Source organism: Hylobates moloch, unplaced genomic scaffold, assembly GCF_009828535.3.
Source record: "Hylobates moloch isolate HMO894 unplaced genomic scaffold, HMol_V3 SCAFFOLD_16, whole genome shotgun sequence".
Lineage (NCBI taxonomy): Eukaryota > Metazoa > Chordata > Mammalia > Primates > Hylobatidae > Hylobates > Hylobates moloch.
In genome coordinates, this window is record NW_026652291.1 from 76,383,151 (window position 1) to 76,406,622 (window position 23,472).

The window sequence follows — 23,472 nt, forward strand, 5'->3', positions numbered from 1 at the left end:
TACTTTTACATTATGTAAATTTCAACTCAATTTTAAAAATTTAAAAATGGAACAAGGGAGAGGATTTAGAAGGTTCTAAATGCTAAAAGAAGTTAATGATAGAATTCAGGTAGTGCATATACAGGTGTTCACTGAAATCTTTCAATTTTGCTGTATGTTTGAAATTTTTTATAATAAAAGTTCAAGGGGAAAAATGGAAAAAAAAAGAATTCTTTGTATATTTAGATAACAGTGTTTTATCAGACGTGTCTTTTGCATATACTTTTTCCCAGTCTGTGGCTTTTCTTTTTTTGCTCTTGATCCATACAGTTTTTTAAAGGATTGTATCATTTTAGACTGAAAGGCATAGAGACAGTACAAAAATGAAAAGAGGCCTTTGACCCCAAACTTCTACAGATGGGAAGCATGCTAAGAACATGGCTATTTTTTATGGAAAAAAAAAGAATAATAATTTAGAGGGTAGAACCAATAGCCTAGAGTGGAGAGCCAAGAATCACAGCAAATCATTCTTAAGCAGTACAACTGAGCCCTAATCAAGTACTAGCACCTTGTGCCCAGCTTGATTTCAAGCTTTTAATGGACCAATGACTTCTGCATCTCTCCTTTCCTCCTTTTTAAATGGGAGTGTGTATAGCAGTTATCCTGTACTTGCTCCACCATTGTGCATTTGGTGTTTGTTGAGGCAGATAATTTTTCTTTTTTAGTTTATAGCTCTTGAGATTACAAGGAACTGTACGTAAGGGGCTGTACTTGAGGAACTGTAACCAAGAAGTTCATCCATACCTGTACCTCAAGCCTCAGCTTGATGTTGTAGGTCTTGAGGGAGTGCATGAGTATATTTTGCTACTGTGGCTAGAGGGTGAACTGTGGTATTTTGCATTTTCCAAAACTGACCTCAGCAGTATTTGTGGTCCCACATGCTCTTCTATACTTTGTCACTTCCCAACAAGTGTTAGAGTTTATTTCCCCTCCCCCGAACCTGGACTGTGCTTTGCACTCTTGAATAGAATGTGGTGGGAGTGAAACTATGGGACTTCCAAGGTGAGGTCATAAAAGATGGTACTGCTTCTGCCTAGCTCACTCAAGAACCCAGCCCCCATAGTGTGAGGAGGCCTAGGACAGTTACAGAAGCCATGTGTAGGTGTTCTGGCTCTAGCAAAGGTCTCATCTGACAACATCAACTACATGGGTGAGCATTTGTATGATTTTAGTCCCCAGACTTTGAGACACCCTAGCTGATGCTGAGAGGAGCAGAGATGAGTTATCCCCCTGAGACCTGTCCAAATATTGTTGTTTTAGGTTACTAAGTATTGGAGTAATTTTTAAATATAGCCATAGTAACTGAAATAATTATGTTCATAGTTTTTAGGTTTATTTTTATGTTAACTTTGGTAATAAAGTTATGTTGGCTTCATGAAATGAATTGGGAAACTTTTCTTCTTTTTATTTGCTATGAAATAATTTAAATAACACTATAAATACCCATTCTTTAAAAGTTAGGTAAAACTCAGATTTAAAGGTTTTTTGGGTATAATGCTATTATTACTATTGTTATGTAAAATAATGGTTACCTTTCCATTTTTTTCTTTGCTAATTAGTCATTTTGGGTTTGCTTCTTGGTTCAATTTGGATTATTTATATTCTCTAGGAAATTGTACATTTTTCTTTATTCCTAGTCTTGCTAATATTTTTTTCCCTCTTATATTCTTAGGCAGTACCATAAAGGGTTTATTTATATTTTTAGTTAAAAATACTCTTGGAATTATTTATCAATTCTAGTACTTTTTCTCCTTATATCACCAATTACAACTGTTCATTTATCAACTCATTCACTCTTCGCTTTTCTTAAAAAAATTCAGGTAAACGTAATAACGTTTCTGCAGTTTCATTCTTCTTCGTAATGAAAGGATTTGGGGCATACATTTTTATCTAACTGTGGCTATTGCTGGGTTGCATACATTTTTATGTAGAGTATTTACCTTTTCAATAGCCTCTAGAGTATTTGTAATTTTTCTCTTTGATCAAAAATTAATTTTGAAGTCATTACGATGTTTCAAGCTGTTTAAAAATTATTTGTAATATTATTGTATTATGATCAATGACTGTGGCCTGTTACATGTTTACTTTGAAATATTTGTTATGGTTTACTTTGTGGAAATTTCTATAAAACTATGAGCAAATATAATTCTTTCATTAAGTAAAATAAGATTCTATACATAGGCAGAAAACAATTCTTTATTTTACTTGAAATTCCGGGATACATATGCAGAACGTGCAGGTTATTTACATAGGTATACATGTGCCATGGTGGTTTGCTGCATCTATCAACTCATCATCTAGGTTTTAAGCCCTGTAACCATTAGGTATTTGTCTTGATGCTGTCACTCCCGTCACCCCCTACTCCACGGCAGGCACCAGTGTGTGTTGTTCCCCTCCTTGTGTCCATGTGTTCTCATTGTTCAACTCCCACTTACGAGTGAGAACATGCAGTGTTTGGTTTTCTATTCCTGTATTAGTTTGCTGAGGATGATGGCTTCCATCTTTGTATGTCCCTGCAAAGAACACGATCTCCTTTTTATGGCTGCATAATATTCCATGGTGTATATGTACCACATTTTCTTTATCCAGTCTATCATTGATGGGCATTTGGGTTGGTTCCATGTCTTTGCTGTCGTAAGTAGTGCAGCAGTAGACATACGTGTGCATGTGTCTTTATATTAGAATGATTTATATTCCTTTGGGTATTTGCCCAGTAATAGGATTGCTGGGTCAAATGGTATTTCTGGTTCTAGATCCCCGAGGAATCGCCACACTGTCTTCCATAGTGGTTGAACTAATTTACATTCGCACCAACAGTGTAAAAGCATTCCTATTTCTCCACAGCCTTGCCAGCATCTATTGTTTCTTGATTTTTTAATAATCACCATTCTGACTGGTGTGAGATGGTATCACATTGTGGTTTTGATTTGCATTTCTCTAATGATAGTGATGTCGAGCTTTTTTTCATGTTTCTTGGCCACATAAATATTGTCTTTTGAGAAGTGCCTGTTTATATCCTTTGCCCACTTTTTGATAGGGTTATTTTTTTCTCGAAATTTAAGTTCCTTGTAAATTCTGGATATTAGCCATTTCACACATGGATAGATTGCAGAATTTTTCTCCCATTCTGTAGGTTGCCTGTTCACTCTGATGATGTTTCTTTTGCTGTACTAAAGCTCTTTAGCTTAATTAGATTCTATTTGTCAATTTTAGCTTTTGTTGCAATTGCTTTTGGTATTTTAGTCATGAAATCTTTGCCCAGGCCTATATCCTGAATGCTGTTGCCTAGGTTTTCTTCTAGAGTTTTTATGGTTTTGAGTTTTACATTTAACTCTTTAATACATCTTGAGTTAATTTTTGTATAAGGTGTAAGGTATGGGTCCAATTCCAGTTTTCTGCATACGGCTAGCCAGTTTTCCCAACACCATGTATTAACTACAGAATCCTTTCCCCATTGCTTGTCTTTGTCAGGTTTGTCAAAGATCAGATGGTTGTAGATCTGTGGTGTTATTCCTGAGTTCTCCATTCTGTGTATTGGTCTATATGTCTGTTTTGGTACCAGTACCAGGCTGTTTTGGTTATCGTAGCCTTGTAGTACAGTTTGAAGTCAGGTAGTGTGATACCTCCAGCTTTGTTCTTTTTGCTTAGGATTGTCTTGGCTATATGGGCTCTTTTGGTCCCATATGAAACTTAAAGTAGTCTTTTCTAATTCTGTGAAGAATGTCAATGGTAGTTTGATGGGAATAGCATTGAATCTATAAATTACTTTGGGCAGTATGGCCATTTTCATGATATTGTTTCTTCCTATCCAGGAGGATAGAATGCTATTTCATTTGTTTGTGTCCTCTCTTACTTCTTTGAGCAGTGGTTTGTAGTTCTCCTTGAAGAGATTCTTCATGTTCCTTGTTAGCTGTATTCCTAGGTATTTTTTTTTTTTTTTTGAGACAGAGTCTCGCTCTGTCACCCAGGCTGGAGTGCGGTGGCGCGATCTCAGCTCACTGCAACCTCTGCCTCCTGGGTTCAAGTGATTCTTCTACCTCAGCCTCCCAAGTAGCTGGGACTGCAGGCATGCACCACCACGCCCGACTAATTTTTTGTATTTTTAGTAGAGATGGGGTTTCATCTGTTAGCCAGGATGGTCTCAAACTCCTGACCTCGTGATCTGCCTGCCTTGGCCTCCCAAAGTGCTGGGATTACAGGTGTGAGCCACTGTACCCGGACCATTCCTATGTATTTTGTTCTCTTTGTAGCAATTGTGAATGGGAGTTCATTCATGATTTGGCTCTCTGCTTGTATATTGTTGTCGTATAGGAATGCTTGTGATTTTTGCACATTGATTTTGTATCCTGAGACTTTGCTGAAGTTGCTTACCAGCTTAAGGAGTTTTTGGGCTGAGATGATGGGGTTTTCTAAATATAGAATCATGTCATCTGCAAACAGAGACCATTTGACTTCCTTTCTTCCTATTTGAATACGCTTTTTTTCTTTCTCTTGCCTGATTGCCCTGGCCAGAACTTCTAATACTGTGTTGAATGGGAGTGGTGAGAGAGGACATCTGTCTTGTGCCAGTTTTCAAAGGGAATGCTTCCAGCTTTTGCCCATTCAGTATAATGTTGGCTATGGGTTTGTCATAAATAGCTCTTATTATTTTGAGATATGTTCCATCAATACCTAATTTATTGAGAGTTTTTAACATGAACGGATGTTGAATTTTATTGAAGGCCTTTTCTGCATCTAACAAGATAATCATGCTGTTTTTGTGTTTAGTTCTATTTACATGATGAATTAAGTTTATTGGTTTGTGTATGTTGAACCAGCCCTGTATCCCAGGGATAAATGTGACTTGATCATGGTGGATAAGCTTTTTGATATGCTGCTGGCTTTGGTTTACCAGTATTTTATTGAGTACTTTTCACATCAATCTTTATCAGGGATATTAGCCTGAAGTTTTCTTTCTTTGTTGTGTTTCTGCCAGATTTTGGTATCAAGATGATGCTGGCCTCATAAATTGAGTTAGGGAGGAGTCCCTCTTTTTCTGTTGTTTGGAATAGTTTCAGGAGAAATGGTACCAGCTTCTCTTTGTACTTCTGATAGAATTTGGCTGTGAATCTATCTAGTCCTGGTATTTTTTTAGTTGGTAGTCTATTAATTAGTGCCTCAATTTCAGAGCTTGATATTGGTCTACTCAGGGATTCGACTTCTTCCTGGATTAGTCTTGGGAGAGTGTATGTGTCCTAGAATTTATTCATTTCTTCTAGAACTTCTAGTTTCTTCGCGTTGAGGTGTTTATAGTATTTTGTGCTGATAGTTTGTATTTCTGTGGGGTCAATGGTGATATCTGCTTTATCATTTTTTTCTTGTGCCTATTTGATTCTTCTCTTTTTTCTTCATTAATCTAGCTAGCAGTCTATCTATTTTGTTATTTTTTTTTTTAAACCAGCTCCTGGATTCATTGATTTTTTTTGAAGGTTTTTTTTCATGTATCTGTTTCCTTCAGTTCTGCTCTGATCTTAGTTATTTCTTGTCTTCTGCTGGATTTTTTGTTTGCTCTTGCTTCCCTAGTTCTTTTTATTGCGATGTTAGGGTATCAATTTGAGATCTTTCTAGCTTTCTGATGTGGGCATTTAGTGCTAAAATTTCTGTCTTAACACTGCTTTAGCTGTGTCCCAGAGATTCTGGTACATTATCTCTTTATTCTCATTGGTTTCAAAGAACTTCTTGATTTCTGCCTTAATTTTATTATTTACCCAAGAGTCATTTAGGAGCAGGTTGTTCAGTTTCCATGTAGTTGTGTGGTTTTATGTGAGTTTCTTAATCCTGATTTCTAATTTGATTGCGCTGTGGTCTGAGACACTGAAAAACAAATCTTTGAAATAAAACTTCACTAGATGGATTTAAGGAGAGTCACTATGGAGACTTGTGACTATGGGGTGTCACTATGGGTTGGAAAAATTAGGAGGAAGAAATATCTAAAAACTAAGAACAAGAACATACAGAGAAGTAAATTATGATGAAGATATTTGACTCAAGATTCTTTTCCATACCTTTTCTATGAAATTGCTGGAGCTTGTGCATCATCAACATAATGGCATAAACCAAGGAAGAAGAAAACAAAATTGAGGAAATGGGATCCAACATAAAAGAGAGACAACAGGATTAATTGAGTGTTGGTGAAAAACCACAGCCTGTAAATAATGCAGTTCAAACTGAAATAGACCAGGAGGCTCAAGGAGAGACTTCTTCAAGAAGATAAAATTGATAGAATGCCTAAGGAGTTTGAGTGCATTGAGAATAGATTCATATCAGTTCTGGAGAACTGGGTGGATAAATTAATGTTAAGTATATAGAAAAGTTAAAAATGAAAAAAATTCTCAATTCTAGGGAAAATAATCATAGAAAACTACATGTTTTAGTTACCAATAGTGTTTACGTAGTCAATATAAACAATGGGTGTTGATATAAACAATGTATATTGATCTGTTATAACAAGGTAAAATGCTGTTGGGGAAACAAGATAACCTGTGTGTCTGTGTGTGTGTGTGTGTGTGTGTGTCTGTGTGTGTGTTTGTTGAAATTAGTGCTTTTATATGGAAAAGATCTAAATTATTAGCTTCTGCAATAAATAATATAGATAATAATGCCTATAACTAAAGTTAGCAACAGTATACGACTATAAGAATGTTATTTAGGAATTTGGGGCAAATACCAAAAACTATCAAAAAGAGTTGAAAGCAATTCAGGGAGTGAGAAATTTGAAGTATGGGGGGATCTAATTTTTTCATATCAAACCTTGTAGAAGTTTTAAATGATACACATGTGTAACTATGCTAAAAATAGCCCCCTAAATTATAAATAAAAGGAAATCATGGGAGAAGACAGACTTGATAGATCCAAGAGGTGTAATGTTAGGAGTTCTAGGAGGTTAAAAAAAAATAAAATGTGAGAGAAAATAGTGTGATTATATTAGAAGAAACCTACATCTGCAACATGAAGAGTGCCCCAGTCTCTCTAATCCAAGCTTTAATTAGGATGGATGAGAAAAAAAAGATAATAGGCATATTCCTATAAAACTTTCAAACTCCAAAGATAATGATAAAATCTTACAAAATTCCAAATAAAAAAAACATTACTTGCAAAGGACAGATAATCAGACATACATTACATTTCCTGTGTGCACTTCTGGAGACTGGAAGGTGGTGGGATAATTGTAGTTGACCAGAAGATTACACCCATGAAGCTTAGGCTAGGCTAAGCTAAGCTATCAGTTACCTCATAGGGAGAAAGATGTTTGCAGATGTGTGAGAATTCAGAGATTAGAGAAGTCTTGAGAAAATACACCAGTCAACAAAAGGGCTTAGACAGTGACTCTAGGATATGAGAAGATAATGAAGGGAAATAGTGGTAAGCAATGATCTTGGCAGTATACACAATTTTCTTTTCTTTTTTTTTTCATTATACTTTAAGTTCTAGGGTACATGTGCACAATGTGCAGGTTTGTTACATATGTATACATGCACCATGTTGGTGTGCTGCACCCATTAACTCGTCATTTACATTAGGTATATCTCCTAATGCTTTCCCTCCCCCCTCCCCCCACCCCACAACAGGCCCCGGTGTGTGATGTTCCCCTTCCTGTGTCCAAGTGTTCTCATTGTTCAACTCCCACCTATGAGTCAGAACGTGTGGTTTTTTTTTTTATTATTATACTTTAAGTTTTAGGGTACATGTGCACAACGTGCAGGTTAGTTACATATGTATACATGTGCCATATTGGTGTGCTGCACCCAATAACTCGTCATTTAACATTAGGTATATGTCCTAATGCTATCCCTCCCCTCTCCCCGCACCCTACAACAGTCCCCGGAGTGTAATGTTCTCCTTCCTGTGTCCATGTGTTCTCATTGTTTATTTCCCACCTATGAGTGAGAACATGCGGTGTTTGGTTTTTGGTCCTTGCTGAGAATGATTGTTTCCAGTTTCATCCATGTCCCTACAAAGGACATGAACTCATCATTTTTTATGGCTGCATAGTATTCCATGGTGTATATGTGCCACATTTTCTTAATCCAATCTATCATTGTTGGACATTTGGGTTGGTTCCAAGTCTTTGCTATTGTGAATAGTGCCGCAATAAACATATGTGTACATCTGTCTTTATAGCAGCATGATTTATAATCCTTTGGGTATATACTCAGTAATGGGAAGGCTGGGTCAAATGGTATTTCTAGTTCTAGATCCAGGAGGAATCGCCACACTGCCTTCCACAATGGTTGAAATAGTTTACAGTCCCACCAACAGTGTAAAAGTGTTCCTATTTCTCCTCGTCCTCTCCAGCACCTGTTGTTTCCTGACTTTTTAATGATCACCATTCTAACTGGTGTGAGATGGTATCTTGTGGTTTTGATTTGCATTTCTCTGATGGCCAGTGATCATGAGCATTTTTTCATGTGTCTTTTGGCTGCATAAATGTCTTCTTTTGAGAAGTGTCTGTTCATATCCTTCACTCACTTTTTGATGGGGTTGTTTGTTTTTTTCTTGTAAATTTGTTTGAGTTCATTGTAGATTCTGGATATTAGCCCTTTGTCAGATGAGTAGTTTGCAAAAATATTCTCCCATTCTGTAGGTGGCCTGTTCACTCTGATGGTAGTTTCTTTTGCTGTGCAGAAGCTCTTTAGTTTAACTAGATCCCATTTGTCAATTTTGGCTTTTGTTGCCATTGGTTTTGGTGTTTTAGGCATGAAGTCCTTGCCCATGCCTGTGTCCTGAATGGTATCGACTAGGTTTTCTTCCAGGGTTTTTATGGTTTTAGGTCTAACATTTAAGTCTTTAATCCATCTTAAGTTAATTTTTGTATAAGGTATAAGGAAGGGATCCAGTTTCAGCTTTTGACATACGGCTAGTCAGTTTTCCCAGCACCATTTATTAAATAGGGAATCGTTTCCCCATTTCTTGTTTTTGTCAGGTTTGTCAAAGATCAGATGGTTGTAGATGTGTGATATTATTTCTGAGGCCTCTGTTCTGTTCCATTGGTCTATATCTCTGTTTTGGTACCAGTACCATGTTTTGAAAAGATCAACAGAATTGATAGACCACTAGCAAGACTAATAAAGAAGAAAAGAGAGAAGAATCAAATAGATGCAATAAAAAATCATAAAGGGGATATCACCACTGATCCCACAGAAATATAAACTACCATCAGAGAATACTGTAAACACCTGTACTCAAATAAACTAGAAAATCTAGAAGAAATGGATAAATTCCTGGGCAGATACACCCTCCCAAGACTAAACCAGGAAGAAGTTGAATCTCTGAATAGAACAATAACAGGCTCTGAAATTGAGGCAATAATTAATAGCTTACCAACCAAAGAAGTCCAGGACCAAACGGATTCATAGTCGAATTCTACCAGAGGTACAAGGAGGAGCTGGTACCATTCCTTCTGAAACTATTCCAATCAACAGCAAAAGAGGGAATCCTCCCTAACTCATTTTATGAGGCCAGCATCATCCTGATACCAAAGCCTGGCAGAGACATAACAAAAAAGGAGAACTTTAGACCAATATCCCTGATGAACATGGATGCAAAATCTTCAATAAAATACTGGCAAACTGAATCCGGCAGGACATCAAAAAGCTTATCCACCATGATCAAGTAGGCTTCATCCCTGGGATGGAAGGCTGGTTCAACATACACAAATCAATAAACATAATCCAGCATATAAACAGAACCAATGACAAAAACCACATGATTATCTCAATAGATGCAGAAAAGGCCTTTGACAAAATTCAACAGCGCTTCATGCTAAAAACTCTCAATAAATTAGGTATTGATGGGACGTATCTCAAAATAATAAGAGCTATTTATGACAAACCCACAGCCAATATCATACTGAATGGGCAAAAACTGGAAGCATTCCCTTTGAAAACTGGCACAAGACAGGGATGCCCTCTCTCACCACTCCTATTCAACATAGTGTTGGAAGTTCTGGCCAGGGCAATCAGGCAGGGGAAAGAAATAAAGGGTATTGAATTAGGAAAAGAGGAAGTCAAATTGTCCCTGTTTGCAGATGACATGATTGTATATCTAGAAAATCCCATCTTCTCAGCCCAAAAATCTCCTTAAGCTGATAAGCAACTTCAGCAAAGTCTCAGGATACAAAATCAATGTACAAAAATCACAGGCGTTCTTATACATCAATAACAGACAAACAAGAGAGCCAAATCATGAGTGAACTCCCATTCACAATTGCTTCAAAGAGAATAAAATACCTGGGAATCCAACTTGCAAGGGATGTGAGGGACCTCTTCAAGGAGAACTACAAACCACTGCTCAATGAAATAAAAGAGGACACAAACAAATGGAAGAACATTCCGTGCTCATGGGTAGGAAGAATCAATATCATGAAAATGGCTGTACTGCCCAAGGTAATTTATAGATTCAATGCCATCCCCATTAGGCTACCAATGACTTTCTTCACAGAATTGGAACAAACTACTTTAAAGTTCATATGGAACCAAAAAAGAGCCCACATTGCCAAGTCAATCCTAAGCCAAAAGAACAAAGCTGGAAGCATCATGCTACCTGACTTCACACTATACTACAAAGCTACAGTAACCACAATTTTCAGTCTCAGTGGCTAATGACCAACTGTTGGCACATGTTTTCTGTAAGTTTTAAAGAAGTTTTCTTTTTTTCTCCTCCGGCTTTCAATTTGAAAACTTTCAAACACATATAACATTTGAAAGACTGTTACCTAGTTTCACCAATTTCTCTTGTGGAATTTCTCTTCTAATTCAGGTATACTCTTTGGAGATGGCTCATTCCAGAGCAGGAGGGATAGAAAGTAAGCCTGCATTTTTTTTACTTGCCAGAAATTAAGGAAATGCTCAAAGACGAATGGACACATGTCAAAAGGGCAGAGAGCACATGCAGGAGATTGATTGGAGAGTACTTTTCATAAGATCCCCTGTAAGGGAGTAAGCAAAGCAGCACTGGCAGAGGAAGTTGAGTTGTGATGTGTTCATCTTGTGCACATGAAGAGTTCTGGACCTAGGATGACCCTTCAGAGTGTTCCGAATTGGGTCAATGGAGCTGGGCCCTTATACCCCACATGGACCAGTCATTTGAAGTGGCTTCCCCTAGAGAGGGGACATACCCTTGGGTGAGGAAGCTCCTTTCATAGAAGGCAATTCCTGGGTAGATGCCAGTTGTGAGCTCCCACATGCAACAATTCTTGCAGCTGGGGAAGAGTGCATTGGTACTAAAGTTAGTTCTGGACAGTATAGCTGAGCAATCCCTACCATCGTTCGCTTGCTTCGTAGAATATATTCACCCCATCTGGGAACAGCAGCTCTAGTATTCTGATTGGTCTCTTTTTCTGGAAATACAGAGGAGAGTAAGTAGGATTTATTCCAGTCTCTTTCATTACACCTTGTCTTCAGGCCACAACTAATACTGTCTCCTTGTGCTACTGATTGTAGATTTCCCCTTACCCTTGACTAACACCTCTACTGATCTAAGCCACTTGCTTTGTGGGTCCCTGAGGCCCTTATCACCACGCTTTCCTGAGGCTGTGACTGTAGAATTTGTTCATTTACTATCAAAATTGGGCAAAGGAGTATGAAGAGATACCTTTCATTTATACCCTTCATATGGCAAACATAATGTGTTCATTACCTGGGTGATAAAAATATGCTTCCCTATACTCACCATGTGGCAGAAACTCCACTTTTTCCTGATGATCAAGGTCTATTAGCCCTACATAGATGGTGACTCCTTTTCTTCCCCTCTGGTCTCTTGGCCCAAAATGTATTAAATGACCAGGTGGCAGGTTGCAGCTTAAAGTTTAACGGGCTGTGTCCACTGGTGGAACCAGGACCTCTAGATTAATAGAACCTAGCATTGCAGGGATGAGAAATACAAATAAAAATTGCTGAGTGGGTCATTGCGAATGACAGCAAGTGGGGCCATTCCTGCTGCTCCCCTTAATTTCCTGTCTGCATTTTACCTATTGCAGATGCAGTCACTATATAATGGTTTTTGATTTCAGGTATAACCTCATTCTGGAGCAGGGCACCCTATCGTCAAACGGTATCATCTTTAAGGGGTTGTCTTAAAGCCATGCGCTTTAGAATGACCTTTCATTGCTTGTCATGCTGGAAGCTTCTGAATGTTGCATTTTGTGATAGAAACAGTGGGTATCATTGTCATGTGCTCACATCTCCTTTGCGGTAAAGAAAAGGATCACTCATCAACATCCACCAGAGAACATCCATGAAGGCACTAAATAAGTAAGTATACAGAATACTAACCAGTTGAAATTAATCCAGCTTCTGTCATTGGCCCCCTTAGTGCTGGCATAATGGACAAAGCAGCCATGGTGACAGGGATGGAGGCTATGCCCGGGCCCAAAAGTATGAGTTCTGTCTCACCAAAGCTGAACTAGCTATTGCTGTGCTCACACCGTGGTCATATGCTCACATCTCCTTTGCTGTAAAGAGAGTCCGTTGGTCCAAGACAATGTTATGTGGAATATGGTTAAAGTGAACCAGAAACATAAGCTCTCAGGTAGTGGTTCTGGCTAAGGGTCTACAGGCAGAAAGGTCAAATCCGTGTTGTAATATATGTTGATTCTTGTCAAAGTGATTTATTTCCAGTTTCAGAGTGGAGAGAGTCCAGTGTAATCCATTTACCAACAACTATCTGGTTGATTTCTTTGAGGGAATGTGCTATATTGGGGGCTCAGCTTTGTGTCTGTTACTGGTAGGTTGGATCATCTGTAGTAGCATAGCAGTAGCTAGTTCAGCCTTGGTGAGGGAGAGCCCATACTGTTGGTCCCATGCATAGCCTCCATCCCTGTTACTATGGCTGCTTTGTCCTAAATTATACTAGCACTAAGACCGCCAATGACAGAAGCTGGATAATTTCAGTTGGTTAGTATTCCGTATACTTACTTGTTTAGTGCCTTCTTCATGGAGAATGTTCTCTGGTGGGTGTTAATGAGTCACCCAAAGATCCTCACACTTTGAGTTTACCCCCCAGGTCCATTCTCATGCCCCTTTTCCAGGAAAACCTGTTAAAAGTCTTGGCAATCTTTTAGATGAGAGTTGAGGCCCTGAGCTAGCAGAGCGGCAGTGAGAATATAAATAAACAATGATATATGAGTGGAATTTTAAGTTAAGCTTGTGACATTTTGGAGACCTGAAAATTCCTAATCTGATTGATTAGGAAGATCAGAAGTTTATTTATTTATCTACTTATTTATTTATTTATTTATTTGAGATGGAGTCTCGCTTTGTTGCCTAGGCTGGAGTGCATGGCACAATCTCAGCTTTCTGCAGCCTCCGTCTCCTGGGTTCAAGTGATTCTCCTGCCTCAGCCTAATGAGTAGCTGGAATTATAGGTGCTCACCACCATGCCTGGCTAATTTTTTTGTGTTTTTAGTGGAGATGGGGTTTCACATTTTGGCCAGGCTGGTCTTGAACTCCTGACCTCAAGTGATCCACCTGCTTCAGCCTCCCAAAGTGCTGGGATTACAAGCATGAGCCACAGCACCTGGCCAATTTATTTATTTTTAATTTCTCATTTATTTTTAATTTGGATAGGAGAACCTTATTTCTCACAAAGGGTTGCAGCCTACAGGGTGGCCATTCAGACAGGCTAGGAAGCGTAGCCTCCGGCCAGAAGCCATAAACAGATACTTCAAGGGAGGGGCAAAGAGCTGGAATTTATACTGAGCAGGATGGCCAAATATACATATTTAATAAGTTATAGGAGGAGTCATGAGTATTTATGAAAGGAGAAACAGGTGCATGCACAATTGAGCTTCATACTCCTTCACAGGTCCCATGTACAAAAAATGGCAGTGTTAGCATGATCTGAGAGTGGAATTGTTGGTCCTCTGATGCCAAAAGGTGAAGCAAAGGACATTAAAACCCTTATGTACATTCTTCGTAGATTGGCCAGAACCACTCCGTGGTCATTGGTCTCTTATTGGGTGAAAAGGAGGGGAAGCATCAGGCTGTTGGTTGATATCAGTGGTGTAGTTTTTTGAAAGGGTTGGTTTCTGCTAAGCCCTTAGGGAAGAAAGGCTAATTATGGTTAGCAAGGTAGGGAGTATAACGAGATATGTCTGACCTCTCCATCCCATCAAGACTGAGAACTCAGTTTTCAAGGTTACTCTGGGGTTCCTTTGGCCAAGAAACAGTCTGTTTAATCAATTGAAGGGGCTTAGAATTTTATTTTTAGTTTACATTCTCTCTCTTTTGGCCAAGACCTGCCAGACTTCTTTTGTCCCGTATCATTGCTGGGGTGATGTGGCTACCTGCTCCAGGTCCATGGGACCCTTGTGGCAGAGGGACTTAGAGCCAAAAGACTTACAGCCAACTAAACATTTTATGCCAGATGAGAATGGAGGTGGGCAGGTAACTATCAACACTTAAAACCTTTTAAGCATCGTAAGAGCCAAAAACCAAAGCCAAAATGTAAGGTTATAAAAGTGACTTATCAGTTCTATGCATTGAGCTACTACAATCTTGGTGTTAGTTACAGACTTGTAGCCGTTAGCTATATAAAACATAAGCATTTTGCTAAAACCATTTTAAGCTAAGGAATTTAGAGATTTTGTTGCTCTGCAATGCCTTTTGCCATCTCTTTAGTAATTTATCTTAAGGTGGCTGAAAAATTTCTTATTATATCATTATTTGTGTGAACCCCGTAACTGGGAACAACTATACTGAGAAGGCTTTGTCACCAGGTGTCTTGATATTCTCTTAGTAATTCTCATTTAATTCTATGGAAAGCAGGAAATTCTTTATAGTTGGGATGGATGGCAAGGGACCACAGGATGGCTGAGGAGGAAAAGTCTCTCAAAAATTTGCCAGCTCTTTAGGCAATCTGTGTGCCTGTCCTTGATTTGGAGAGTCTGAACTAATTCTGTCCCTCAAAACTGGCCCTTACAATCTCACACACCCACATTTTCCTCCATAGTCCCTGGGCCTAGAGGGAGGGTGCATCTATTGTTTTAGCAGCAAGGCAATGGCAATGAAAAAAAGACTGGGTCCAATAAGATTACAAATGAGGGACATTCACAGCCTTTGTAGAATCATCTCTGTTTTTTACAATATCATGATTCTGGTTTTCTCAGAAGAAGTAAAACAGTGAGAGATAAATAACATCAATAATTTGACAACCAAAAGAGAATGTGTATGTCAGAATGGAGAAAAGAACCTATTCCGTTAGGGAGCCAACTAAAAACATCATGTAGAAATTAATTTTAATTGAGACAGAAGATTTAGGAAAAAGTTGCTCTGTAGGTTGGAGACACAAATTTTATTTTAGACCAGCAGACTATTAGAAATGCTGGTACAAAACTCAAGAAAGGAGTCAGAATTAAAGACAAACACATAGCTGTGTCATAATCCTACCCATTTCATAACTGAGAAGTAGGGGAGAAAAGATTGTTGTCGCCTCTCTAATATACCCATTATAATCTTCAACCTGCTGAGTACTGGGGGATTAGGATCATGGGAGAACAAACACATAAACAACAGCTAACGCAAGAAAATGGATTTAATCAGGTTTAAAGCTTAGTCTTATGTAAGAATTTAAACATTTCGTTTCAATAATGCTTAGCGTCTTGGAATAATTGCTTAGGGTCTCAGATAGCTTCTCTCTCTAAGACAACATCTGAGTATGTGGTGCTGGGTGGCTTCTGTGATGTTACGGCTTAAGGAAGGCAGGATTCCCAGATTTGCATATTATCCCAAGGCTCTTCTGGTTGCCATGGCGATGTCCTTTGTTTGCTGGCTGCTGCTGCTCTCAGCATTTGGATTACTTCCCCCACAGTTTGGTCAGAGCCTAGTGATGCTGCTGGTTGACAAAGCCTCTGGTATTGGGGAGCCCTCTGGATGTGAGCTGGAGTCAGCTCAGGCTGGGTGGCTCACTCTGAGCCTCCATCTTCACTTCCACACAGAAGCCTCACCTGGCAAGCTCCCTAGCAAGATGCTCTAGGGCTGGCATTTGCCAGCCTTGAGAAAGCTAAACTCATAGGCTCAGGTGCAAAGTTATTTTGACACTTTCTTGGTTATTTGCCTTTTAATTTGTTTAGTATCTATCATTGGCCACCCTCCTTCCTCTAACACATACACACATTAGAATATAAGCTCATGATAATGGGGATCTTGTAATTCTTGTTCATTGCTGAATCACAAGCTCCAGGAAAAGTACCTGTCACATCATTGGCTAAGAATAGGCTTCTGTTAAATCAATGAAGGGAGGAAGGACAAAAATAATAGATGAAATCCCTAAGGAAGAACATGTCAAGTGAGAACAAGATGAGGACTAAAGTGTTTAGTACATCTTCTACTTTCTATTTTAGAGGCAGAAGGCAAAAGAGGCTCTAGGGAAGCAAAGTGAGAACTATTCAAGAGAAGTGTGCAGAGGTTGGGAGTGTAAAAGTGGGGCAAGCATGCATCAGTAGAGAGAGGTGATCACTGTTGCATAAAGCTTCAGAAGTTGAGCAGGAGTAACGGAATTGGCAATTTGAAGGTTATTGGTAATGTCAGGGAAAGTGGTACCAAGACATGAACCTGGGAAACTCAGTTTCAAGGAATTGTGCCGTAAAAGGGAGAAGAGAATTGCAGCAGGTGGTCTTTTATGAAGATTGAAGTGAAGGGAAGAAGAATTAGGATATGCCACCTGACTCTTCAGAGCAAAAGACTCACGGAAGACTTTTTTTTTTTTTTTGCCTCCAAGACAGAAGAGACTTGGTGTATTGGTATGTAGGGAGGAACTGGTGGAGAGGAAAATGAGGAAGACTGAAGAAGATGGTTAATGAATTTAGACCTCAGAACTTGACTGGGAAGGAATGAGATCAGCCTTAGAAAGGAAGATAAGAAAATAAGAATGGATGGAAAATAGGAAATCTGAAGCAAATGGAAGGAAAATAGAAGAATTCACATCCGATTTTGCTCAGTACAGAGGTGTCCAGCTTATTGGCTAAGAATATGTGTGTGCAGACCCCTGTGAAAATTGCATGGTGAAACAGGGCCATGTCACAAGGTGTGGCTCCTTACTGCCCACACTTCTTTGACCCTTTATTGACTCAAAGTGAGTGGCCACACTCCCCTTCCTTTAGAGAGAGTGCTTTAAACATTCTTGTTTAAATTCAGGTAGGAGACTTGTTTAAGTTCTGAGTGTCTTGTCTCTATAGTGTAATCAGTTTCTAAAGAGAGGCCTGGGTGCCTTAGGGTTCCCCAGAATCAATATGAGGACCTCAAATCTCAGACTCAACCCTGTTCATGATTCTGGGTTATGTAAGTAATATGAATAATTTCAGTACTACAAATCTCAGGTTTCTTTGTCCCTCAGCAATGCTGACTCATTATTAAATAAATTTTATTTATGCTAAATTTTCCTCTTAATTGGTCCTCTTAAGAATGTCTTGTTTTAGATTATCTTATGGTAATTAAGAGTTTATGAATTATATGCTAATGGGAAAATCTAACTTCACGTATCTTCTTTATTCTGATTTCATCTATACGAATTTTGTAAAATGTAAAATTGGGCAAGGTAAAAGCCACTCCACAGACAAGGAATTACATAATGTGTATATTTGGAATTGAAATGTTTATTTAAATTTTTTTATTAATAAAAGTTTATATAAAGTGATGTTTGTTTATACTCTTTGATCATCAATCATTTATTCATTGATTATGTATTTATTAGTCATCTATGTGCAGGTTCTGTTACAGGTGCTAGGAATATAAATGCAGAAAAGATATAGTCCCTGAATCTTAGGAGTTTATGGTCTAGTTATGGGAGACAGTATAATCAAGTAATCAACTGAGTACAATGGATAGTGTATGTGCCCAAAAGAGAGAGTTGTCAATTCTGGTTAAGAAGGATGGGAAACTTCTATAAAGGAAGGTTTTACTGTTGAAATGGTGTCTGAATTCTAAAGGGCTACAAGTTATCTTCATTAAGTTTGCTATTAGAGGATAAAATTTTGCGGGCAAAGAACTCATCTTATGCAAATTTGTGTTCCCATACAAGGGAAGAATTTGTCAGTAAATGAAAGATAAAGGCTTCCAAAGAATCATGAAGTTTAAAATTATAATAAAAGGTTTTTTTTTTTTACCAGTACCAGTAGGTGGCAGTGTAACCTCATTAAAAAAAGACTGATGTAAGGATGAAAATTACTTTCCTGATTTTCCAGTCCTGATAATGAGGGTCTTCTGGGTTAAAAATGGATAAGAAAAAGTGGTTTTGAAATTTTTTTCTCTGCAGGCCAGCTTTTCCTTGAATAAGCCGCTGTCTCATTCCTCCCCTGCTTCTCATTCATCCTGAAAATCTACATAAAATTGCCTTGGACACCTCCCCTTCCAAGGCCTGTGGGAGTCAGAAGCCCTTCTCAAGATTTCTGCACGGCACTGACCCAGAAACAAAACTAAGCTCCCTGCTTGATGTCCACTAAAAGCCCATTCACATAAAACATTCATGATTTTAAGTGCCTTTAGTGAAGATTTGAGGAAAGGATAGCAGCAGAGTGTATACAGCAGCAACAAAGCAACCTCTAATGGATCAGGCAGCCTCTCTTGTCCCAAAATGTTCCTTGGCCACCCACCACTATGGAATTTTACTGAATTTCTTTTTGTCAGCCTTTCTCTATCTAGTTGGCTCCTCTTTTTCCCTGCTCAGCCCTGTAATTTCAATTTTTTTATCTCTTCTCCATTCCTTCTTCACTCTAACTCTTTCTTCTTTTCTTTACCTCCCTCTTCCCTCCTCTTCCCTCCGTCTTCCTCTTTCTTTCTCCCCTCCAAACCCACCAATGTGCTCTGTGGTAGTGAGCCCTTAACTTAACAAAATCCCTCCTCTTTCTCCTCCTCCTCCCCACCATTGCCAAAAGGCAGCAGTGCCAGTTCATTACCCTGAAACAGAAAGCACGACAGTAATTTCAGTGTAATAAAAATGCTTTAAAAAACACTTCGCTGCAGATTTTTTTTAAATTAAGAAAATTGTGGTGGTTGCAGGTTTTTGCTAAGCAGGGTATAAATGAGTTTGTTAATATTCTCTACTCCTCCATCCATCTCCCATTTGCCTAGAAAATAAATCCCAGTTACTATCTGACTATCAGTATTTATCTTATTTGCCATTGATGTTGTTTTTTTTGTTTTGTTTTTCCTTTAGGGTTTGTCTTGGCCCATTTTATGCTGCTAGAACAGAACACCACAGACAGAAATTTATAAGGAATAGAAGTTTATTTGCCTCCTGGTTCTGGAGGCTGGGAAGTCCAAGATCAAGGGGCTGCATAGATTGAGGTCCTTCTTGCTGACTCATAACATGGAAAGAGAGTTCACTGCATAGAAGAAAGGAGGCCAAACTCATTCTTCTATCATGAGCCTACTCCTGAAATAATGCACTCTCAGGATAATGGCATTAATCCATTCATGAAGGCAGAACACTCTTGATGTAATCACCTCTTAAGGGTCCTATTTCGTAACACTGTTGCATTGGGGATTAACCTTTCAACACATGAATATTGGGGGACACATTCAAACCATAACAAGAGTTCTTTGTGTGACTCTGTGTGGTTCAGCAAACTGTGATTGGTCTGCTATAGTGGACTTTCCCCTCACCTCCCAAATGTTTATTATGAAAAATTTCAATTTAAAGAAAGGTGGAAGGAATTGTTGAAAGAATATGTCATCTAGTTTCTACTGTTGTTAACATTGTGTCATAGTTGCCTTTTCATCCATCCAAGCACCCATCCATCTAGCCACCTTATAATTACTATTATTATTATTACTATTATTTTTAAAGGCACCTCTATTAAAGCAACCATCTTATTTTTTGATTTTATTTATTTTCAAAGTTAGTTGTAGACATTAGTATACTTTATTCCTAGACATTTTAGCGTGAACATAATTAACTGGAGTATAATACTTGTTTTCAATTTCTTTTTATTTTTGAGGTAAAATTGACATAAAGTGAAATCCAAGTCTTAAGTGTACCACCAGATAAATTTTGATAAATTCGTTATGCCTGGGCTTCACACACCCTATTCAATATATAGAAAATTTCCAGAGAATTTATTTTGTTGTTTTTTTCACACACTAAGTTCTAGACTTTTCCAGGTACGAGGGAACTATTAGGGGGGAAAGTACGTGTTATAGTAAAAAAGATTTTAGGTGTGTTTGTTTTTAAGGTGCAGAAACACATCGCAGATTAAGGTCTGCATCTGGGCTTTTTGTTATTGTTCCGGTTTGATCTCAGTGACATTACAAGCAAGCAGAAACACTCAGATATGAAATGGCCAGTGCCTGTGAGTTAAGACCAGGAACTAGGTCTATTTTTTTGATATGTATCTCAACTACCTGGAATACTTTATACTTTTGGCACTCAATAAATATTTGTTGCTGCCAGACGATCTGCCACAAAAATTTACTGGGTCTATTTTATGGCTATTGTTTGTCCACCTTGAAAATAATCATGGGATCATAGAAGTCAAAGTCATGGAGAGCAGCACACAGGTTTCTCAGCTGTTGATCTGTTCTTTACAGTAAAGCAGGGTTAAATGTAGAAGGTATGATACTGAGAGCTTCTCAAAGGTACAGAGGTGAATAGAGGAAAAAGAGCAGATAAATTCAGACAGAATGTCGTTAAGGTCCTAGCAGAAAAAAGACCTGAATTCTGAGTTCTCTTATGCTTTCTACTGGAGTTCTGACTCTGTGCTTGACCTTTCCAGGGCCTGCAGGTGCATGAAGATGGGTGGTTACTATTCCTAGAAAATGTTTATGTAGAAAAATACTGATACATGCTGATATGGTTTGACTGTGTCCCCACCCAAATCTCATCTTGAATGGAACATATTGCAAAGTGGTAGCATGATATTTTACTAAACTAAGTTACTGTCAAGACATTCAGAGATATTTTTAAATGGTACACCAAATTTCAACACCCTAAATGCTCACTCAAGCTGATTACAAACGACTGCTTGCCGTTCTTTGTTTATGGGTGTGATTACCACCTGCAGTAACTTAAAGACAACTATTCAGGGTGAAATCTGCCTCTGAATTGCCATCCTGGTCAGAAATCTTTTCCTTCCCAAGTGGAAATGTTCTCCAGAAGAAATAATAACAATAGTATTTTGGTTAGTATTCAGTTGTGGAGAGTAAAACTCACTCTAGCTAGTTTAAGCAGTAAGATGTTAATCACGGAGCATTAAATGGCTCACAGATTTTAGGTTGAGTGTCCAGGAATGGTTCCCAAAGCCACATTGGCCGTCAAGGGATTATGCCTTTGCCACTGTCAGAAAGCCATGGTATAAGAAAGATACCATCACAGCTGTTAGCTCTAGAGCCTCTGCTATCAGTGGAAAATAGCCTACCAAGTTAGGAAACCTTGCGACAGCTGCTGTCCCAGGCTGTGCCACTGCAGTTCTAAGGCACATCAACAAAATTGGATTCCAGACTCTAGGCTGAGTATTATTCCTGGAAACTCGACCTAGAAGTTTAACATCTGATTGTAGGAATTTAAATCTAGAATCCTAGGTGCAAGGGATTGGGAAATGGTGCAAGGGATTTAGTCTCATTATATTAAAAGAAGTTAGAATGCATGCTTACTGGCCAGTGTTTACTAGAAATATCTAACATTTGTCAAGAATGTGTACGTGAGTCATGGTGATTACTTCTTCACATGAATCATCTGAGTCTTACAAGCACCCAATTAGGTAGTTACGTCCTATTAGTGAGATACTATTATTATAGCCACTTTTACAGGTGAGGAATCTGCTGGTAGGAAAAGTTATTCTCTCAAGCTGGGGTCACAGAACAGAACATGGTGAAATTGGCATTTGAACCTAAGTGTGTTTGACTCTAAATTCTGGAATATGGTTTCTTAACAATCATACTATACTGTTTCTACTTTCTTTACTAATTAAGTGAAAAGAAAATTAGTTTAAAAGATATTTGGATATTATCAATCATCAAGACACTGTGCTAAGATCATACATTTTTTTTTTTTTTTTTTTTTGAGATAGAGTCTTGCCTGTCACCCAACCTGAAGTGCAGTGGCATGATCTCGGCTCACTGCAGACTCTGCATCCTGGGTTCAAGCAGTTCTCCTGCCTCAGTCCCCAAGTAACTGGGATTACAGGTGTGTGCCACCACGCCTGGCTAATTTTTGTATTTTTAGTAGAGATGGGGTTTCACCATGTTGGCCAGACGGGTCTCGAACTCCTGACCTTGCGATCTGCCTGCCTTGGCCTCCCAAAGTCCTGGGGTTACATGCGTGAGGATAGCATTAATCTAGAGGTAAACTATAGGCACAATTATTATGCAAGGTAGGAAGTAAATGTCATAAGAGAGTATAGACAAAATGCTTTTGGAATTATTTGGAGAGATTTACTCAGAGAATTCAGGAAGAAGTTTAGCTAACACTGGGCTTTGAAGGGTAAGTGGTTTTTGAACATTCAGAAAAGGAAGAAGGTTAGTTGTATCAGGCTGTTCTCATGCTGCTAATAAAGACATACATGAGACTCAGTAATTTATAAAGAAAAGAGGTTTAAATGACTTATAGTTCAGCATGTCTTGGGGAGGCCTCATGAAACTTACAATCATGGCAGAAGAGGAAGCAAACACATCCTTCACATGGTGGCAGCAAGGAAAAGTGCAGAGCTGATATGATTTGGCTGTGTCCCCACCCAGATCTCATCTTGAATTCCCATGTGTTGTGGGAGGGACCCAGTGGGAGGTGATTGAATGATGGGGGCAGGTATTTCCCATGCTATTCTCATGATAGTGAATAAGTCTCATGAGATCTTATGGTTCTACAAGGGGGAGTTTCCCTGCACAAGCTTTCTTTGTCTGCTGCCATTCATGTAAGATGTGACGTGCTCCTCTTTGCCTTCCACCATGATTGTGAGGCTTCCCCGGCCACGTAGAATTGTGAGTTCTCTGTTAAACTTCTTTCCTTTGTAAATTGCCCAGTCTCAGGTATGTTTTTATCAGCAGAATGAAATGAACTAACACAGTAAATTGGTACCAGTAGCATGGGGTGCTGCTGAAAAGATACCCAAAAATGTGCAAGCGACTTTGGAACTGTGTAACGGGCAGGGATTGGAAGAGTTTGGAGGGCTCAGAAGAAGACAGGAAAATGTGGGACAGTTTGGAACTTCCTAGAGACTTGTTGAATGGCTTTGCCCAAAATGCTGATAGTGATATGGAAAATAAAGTCCAGGCTGAGGTGGTCTCAGATGGAGATGAGGAACTTGGGAACTGGAGCAGAGGTGACTCTTGTTATATTTCAGCAAAGAGACTGGCAGCATTTTGCCCCTGCCTTAGAGATTTGTGGAACTTTGAACTTGAGAGATGATTTAGGGTATCTGGTGGGAGAAATTTCCAAGCAGCAAAGCATTCAAGATGTAACTAGGAT

General features: G+C 38.7%; 1 long non-coding RNA gene across 2 annotated transcripts in view; it reads left to right on the forward strand.

Annotated features, from left to right (window-relative positions):
• The first annotated feature begins 1,076 nt into the window (after positions 1-1,076).
• LOC131381562 (uncharacterized) overlaps positions 1,077-23,472 on the forward strand; it is a 506,948-nt gene continuing 484,552 nt past the window's right edge. Inside the window, exon 1 of one of the 2 annotated variants that reach the window (XR_009210384.1) lies at positions 1,077-1,189. This is a non-coding gene — a long non-coding RNA (uncharacterized LOC131381562). The remainder of the gene's footprint in view (positions 1,190-23,472) is intronic. The other variant, XR_009210383.1, reaches the window with a different exon arrangement.